The sequence below is a fragment of the Haemaphysalis longicornis genome, unplaced genomic scaffold (assembly GCF_048455015.1).
Source record: "Haemaphysalis longicornis isolate Haplotype H1 unplaced genomic scaffold, Haemaphysalis longicornis Haplotype H1 scaffold_10, whole genome shotgun sequence".
Taxonomy (NCBI): Eukaryota; Metazoa; Arthropoda; class Arachnida; order Ixodida; family Ixodidae; genus Haemaphysalis; species Haemaphysalis longicornis.
Genome location: NW_027526204.1, coordinates 154,006,483 through 154,012,482, shown reverse-complemented (window position 1 = coordinate 154,012,482; position 6,000 = coordinate 154,006,483). Strand labels below are relative to the sequence as shown.

Genomic DNA, 6,000 nt, shown 5'->3' with positions numbered 1-6,000 from the left:
TCCCCTTTCCGAGAGCACGCGTTTCCTCTGTCCCCAGCGCGACTGGTCCACACCGATTTCGTAAAAAGGAAGCCTTAGTATTTCAATCTTCAATCAAAGACCACGCTACTCTGGCGAGCATGTACTAATACAGAAACACTTCAAAGTAGGCAAGCACGGTTGAATCGAAAATTGCCCTGTACAGCAAATAGTGCGGCGCGCGCGTCTGCTTCCGGGGCCTTCTCATCACCACGGCGTTCGATCCTGTCCACCGGCTCGACCTTTATTGGCAGCGCCCACCCCCGGGTTCCTGCGGCAGCAGCTGTTGGCTCAATTCCAGTGCGCCATCGACGAAGTGCCGGCCGGGAATGAACGAAACACAATTTCGTTTACCGGTCGGCAGTGGAGAGCGCCCTTTGTCTCCTTTTGGTTGCCACGTGTGTGTCCCGCCATGTCATTCAGAGCCTGCGAGACGCCGTGATGTGAGCTCTTGTTCGAGACTCGGTGGCCAAATGAGGTCAGCAAGCACAGCAAAGGATGGGAACCTCCTTCGGGAACATCGGTTTCAACCGTTGGGCGGCAGCGTGACGCAACTCGCTTCGGCTTGACATCTCCAAATGCCGGGAAATGATGCCCTAACGTAAGCGCTTGTGTTCATTTATCAAGAGATCCGCAAATCATTTCGAGTAAATGCTGATTCTTTTAAGTGCGGAGCACTTTAAGGCGCGGCCTTCGTCGTTGCTCGTCCGCGGTCACGGTGTCACGCGGCGTCACGCACCCAAACAGAGGCTTCGAAAAGATAGACCCGCTTATCTCTCGCTTCAGCCTTCCTGCTAAAAGTTAAGGGGATACGTGAAGAAGAGGTTTATAGCCGTTCGAAACTCCTGGAACCGCTGGCACTAGTCGCGCATGTCCCCATGGTTTAGCGCAGACACAACTGCAGGTACATTTGAGGCAAAACATATGTGCTTAACCGACAGTCCCCGCGTTCATTTAGTTTTAGATTGATCGTTGGTTTGGTTTTTACGATAGTAACTGAAAAAAAAAGTGGCCTTGAAAGAAAAAAATACTGTGCGTTCAAAATGCCACACAAAGGCGTGAGAGGAGAGCAAGCACAAAAAGAACAGAATTCCCGCTCGTGATGTTGCAGGAAGATCAAGACACAAAAGATAAATGAATGAATGAATGAATGAATGAATGAATGAATGAATGAATGAATGAATGAATGAATGAATGAATGAATTTAGTCATACAGGATACGTCGAATGCCTCATGTCGGGGAAGAGGAAGAGAAGAGCCTTCTCCTAGAGCAGCTTGTATCCTTTGCTTTATCTTTTGTGCCTCACTTGGGAGGGAGACACAAAAGATAAAGAAAAGAATGCTAGCTGTTCCAGGAGAAGGCGCGCGAGCACTGCAGAGGCGGGAAAATTGAATTGCGTATAACAAGCCTCCGCTCAACTCATCAAGAGAGGGGCGAGACACGGAGGGGAAGAGCGTGAGGGGTTGGAGCAAACAGCATAGAAGGGCGCCACAGACCCTCTGACGAAGCACTGCTCCGCACTTGACGGCTTACGCGTTGAGTCGTGCAGCTTCAACTTATTATAACAGTCGCCATGCTGGACCCACGCCAGGCTAGATCTTGTGAGCTATGGGAGTTCTTTTTAAAAAAACAACCCCTTTAGCCATTCTTTTTTTTTTCACGCAGTATAAGTGCATCAAGTGCACTAGGCCCTGTTATTACTCAACAGGCAACCATTGAGATATTAATGCAACTTGATTAAAAGTTGCATTAGTTGATACTGATGCTGCAAAAGTTGATCAAAAGCGTTTAGTAATTTAAAATTGCCCAATGACTGCTGTTTGTATTTATTTCTGCACGTATTCAATGTACAAAATTCGTGTAGTAAGAGCTTAACAAATGAAACTTTGTACCTAAAGTGATTTATGCCTGCACCTTGGTTTCTTTATGGTTTCATTTACGGCGTACTGCGAATGTACACTTGTATTGTTACATTAATTTTAATGCTCTACCCGCGTACCTGTGTATCTCTGTGCGTTTGAAGGTATTCGCTCCCTACAAATAGTCCCTATGGGGGATTGACGGTGTAATTTAAATGCAATCAATGAAAAAGTACAAGCAGCGAGCAGTAAAGAAACAGACGTGTAGTGGGTGAGAGTTAGGCTCTTATTTACCAAAAAAAATCTTACATCCAACATACAGAAATTACCAGAGAAATCAACACGAGGACTACATAACATGCAGACAAGGAAAGAAAGCGAGCAACATCAGCCACTTCTAAGTTGCGAAGCATCGAGTATGGGTGAAACCGCCCCAACATTAACCCCCCCACGGTATATTTTATTCACGAACTGCCTGTTTTCCTCCCAACCTTGGCCTGTGGACTCAGCGTCGGTGCGTGCAGTGTTCCTGCCCGAGGCAATATTGACGCGTCCTAGACGAACAAAAACTCCCCAAACCCTCCTCTTCTCCTCCCCAAACCCTCCTCTTCTCCACCGCACCACGTGGCAAACACCGCGCCGCCATAATTTCAGTTCCCAGCATGCTGTGATGACCTTGGCGCCCAGCAATGTTTCCCCCATTATCGCGCTGTCACCTTGTCACCATCGGCTATTTTTGGGCGTCGCGGGTAAGCATTTGTAGCACGCCGCGAAGCAGCCACTGCGCATTTTGTTCGGTCCGTTGCGCTGAATTAATGCGCTCGGTTGATCACTTAGCCAGCACGTGGGCTGCCTCGCATGCGTGAATTGGGGAGCTTGTTAATTCCGCACTCTGCAGCACGTCCAGAGTAGAGGCCTGAAGATCAGGCACTGATCTTCAGGTACTGATAAATATCAGGTGCTGATAAATATCAGGTACTGATAAATTTAAAGAAAGCGTAAAAAGCTTTTTTTTTTTCTTCATTCGTTTGAGGACCTCGGTTTACCATTTTTTAAATTATACCAACACTATATTTCTGTAAACTCACAAACATGTATGGAGATCGCAAAACAACCACAAAAATTTTATTGTACAAATTCGAGCATTAAGCAGCGTAATCACTGCGTGATATAATGAGCGCTTTTTTTTTCGTCTTGAAGAGCTGCCCCTGAGTACGAAATTTCAATTTCGCGTACCAAGCCGAGAAACCCGGGAAAAGAGGCAATACAGCTCATTTCATTGGTGTCGTATATACAAGATAGTAAGCTGCAAGAGCCGCATTTGGGAACAGGGAAACGATCTTTGAGTGAGTGAGTGAGTGAGTGAGTGAGTGAGTGAGTGAGTGAGTGAGTGAGTGAGTGAGTGAGTGAGTGAGTGAGTGAGTGAGTGAGTGAGTGAGTGAGTGAGTGAGTGAGTGAGTGAGTGAGTGAGTGAGTGAGTGAGTGAAGAGAAGTGAAATGAAGAGAAGTGAAGTGAAGTGAAGTGAGTGGAGTGAAGTGAGTGAACAGAAGAGAAGAGAAGAGAAGAGAAGTGAGTGAGTGAGTGAGTGAGTGAGTGAGTGAGTGAGTGAGTGAGTGAGTGAGTGAGTGATTTTTGAAGGGTGGCATGCGAATAATCTGTGCGTAACAGCATTGTCGCAACAGTGACGCCATGGTATTCAACTGCGCAGACTGAACGGGCCCGTTATAATGCGAATATCGCATCGCGTGCAAGTATATTGGATTTGAAACGGCGACACGAAATGTGGCGTGTTGCAATCACTTCCCGCCTGCAGCGGCCGTGACACCTTTTCGAGTAAATGATGGATGCATGCATTCCCGAAACGCGCAGGGGGGTGGTTGCACAAGAATTTATGGCCCCTTGGACACTAATTATCCGCACGGTAACGAACGATGCAGCAGCAATGATTTCTTGGTGCTGCAGAATACCCAGCGAATAATAGGGCCATGCTGTGTGGTAGAGATAATGCCCCTGTAGATTCTTGTTTAAATATTCCGATGTGGTGTGTTGCGCTCCAGATGGAGCCTAGTCATTTGGGCTGTTATTTAGCACCGAGGTGTATATCTTTTTCCCCGAATGTTACCAATATTTTTATCGTTATTACTTTCCCAGATCAAACCTGGGTGTTTTCAGCCATAATTAAAATTTTAATTAGACCTCCGCATTGAAATACATTATGCACATGGGAGCATGAGTGTGCACTGAGCGCCTCCCATGTTAGCGCAAATGTTGTACACTCCTCGAAGTCACAAGCACATGTGAGTCGAGGGTTTGAGAACAGTGTGCGGCGGCTAGTTACATGTAAAAATACACGGATCGCCCTGTTTACACCACAGGAAGAATTTGAATATTTTGCACCGTGAAAACTTAACCCAGTGATTTCCTACAGCAAGTTGAATCTCACGAAGCAGGGTAATGAAAGTCGATACGAAGCAGGGCCCTATCGCAATCCTCGTGTTTATGTGTCGGATTTAAGATTTTTTGTTGGCGGTCATTTCTGTTGGAGATCTGTGACAGCGCTTTTTGTGGCTTTTAAACCACTCTAATTGCAATGGCTTCCGTGTAAAAACTCTAGTGACAACCGCTCTACGTAGGCAGTGATTTTCTACGTGCAGCCTGTCAGAGGACGGATGCTCTGTCAACTGCTTGACCGTACGAGGTCTCCAACGTTTTAATGGCGTAGGGAAACGACATTGGGCTACTCTTTTGACCTTTGCATGCGGAACAATGCTTTAAGAGCAGGCATCGGCTTGCGCCGCAGAAATTGGACGAGCTCAACAAGAAGGCCCATCGTATTTAGCTCTCCATGGCCGCGCTTGGCTCGCCCCAATTCCGCACCTCGTGTGATGTTTCCGAGGATTTTAGGCACTTTACCATGAACTGTTGTGAATGCGGCGTGGAAGAACCGGATTTGTGAATTCTGTTCAATACAAGTTCAGCGACAACTCCCTGCAAAGCTCTGTTTATTTCAGCATATACGTTCGGTCACCGCATCAGTATTTCTTGCTTCCCGAAAGTGGATGTCGCTTCACAGATTTGGAATAGTGTTTTATGTATTCACCAGTAGCACACGTGGAAGAGAGAGCATTTTTTTTCTAATGAGCGGACACCGTGAGTAAAGAATTGTTAGTTGCAATCTGCCATGATAAAACTTCCTGAAAATCAAGTTTCTTCCGATGCTGTCTGAAAAACAGTTCGCTTTCGGAAGCCTAAAGATGGTCATGAATGAGCGCATAAGCGCACTGTAACGAAAGAAACAAAGAAAGAGAACACAACAATTATCAAAAACAAAACGAACAATAAAAACGAATGCCGCATGCGCATCTCGACCCCCTCCCTCGAGGCTCGGTCCTATGCGCACGTCTGCTCCGGCAAGTCCGCAACCTGGCGTTTCTCGAACGTCCGTCGTACACTTCGCCAACCGTGCTAAGCGCTCTAACTGTCGCAGCAGTCACATTTGCTCGCTGTAGAAGCGGTATTGCATTGGCTACCTGTCGCAGCTTCGTCGTCTGCCAATATCGGCATTTTGTCACCACCATTTCTATTCCTTCCCCTTTTGCCTCCCTGCTGTGGCTATGGCTAGATTCGACTCTACAACGCATGTAAGCTGTGACGGGAGCCACGGGACACGTCGAGACGCCGTGAGACTGCACTTGCGCGTCGCCACAGTCGGGTGCCGAGCCACGCTTCAACTGACGTCTTCCTGGAAACGTCACTCTCTAAACGCTCCAAGGCAGCTCTTTCCACGCGCCCTCTCTACTCTATCATCCCGTGCTTTCTGTAGCTTGCTCTGTTGCAGAGGGACGCAAATAAACGCAAAACTTTTTCCAACGTGCTCCGTGTATTGTTCACGCAATGAGAACCCAGGACCAGAAATAAGAAGTAAAAAAATGTTACGGCATTTTCTGTCCACTGGCGCGTAAGAACACCCAGCCCTTTAAATTTGGCTTCGCTGCTATACAAAAACGCATTGCTGAAAAGATATTTTACCAAGGGCAATGTAAGAAGCAGCCTTGCATCAAAGTATGAAGTCTCCAAGAATCCCTATGAGACGAACTACAACCACTTCCTTTAAAGTCAGC

At 47.0% G+C, this 6,000-nt stretch overlaps 1 protein-coding gene across 1 annotated transcript in view; it reads left to right on the top strand.

The window, feature by feature from the left end:
• Positions 1–378: 378 nt before the first annotated feature.
• LOC144159691 (uncharacterized) overlaps positions 379–6,000 on the top strand; it is a 47,729-nt gene continuing 42,107 nt past the window's right edge. The window contains exon 1 of the mRNA XM_077691338.1: positions 379–619. The gene's annotated coding sequence lies outside the window, so the exon portion shown is untranslated. The remainder of the gene's footprint in view (positions 620–6,000) is intronic.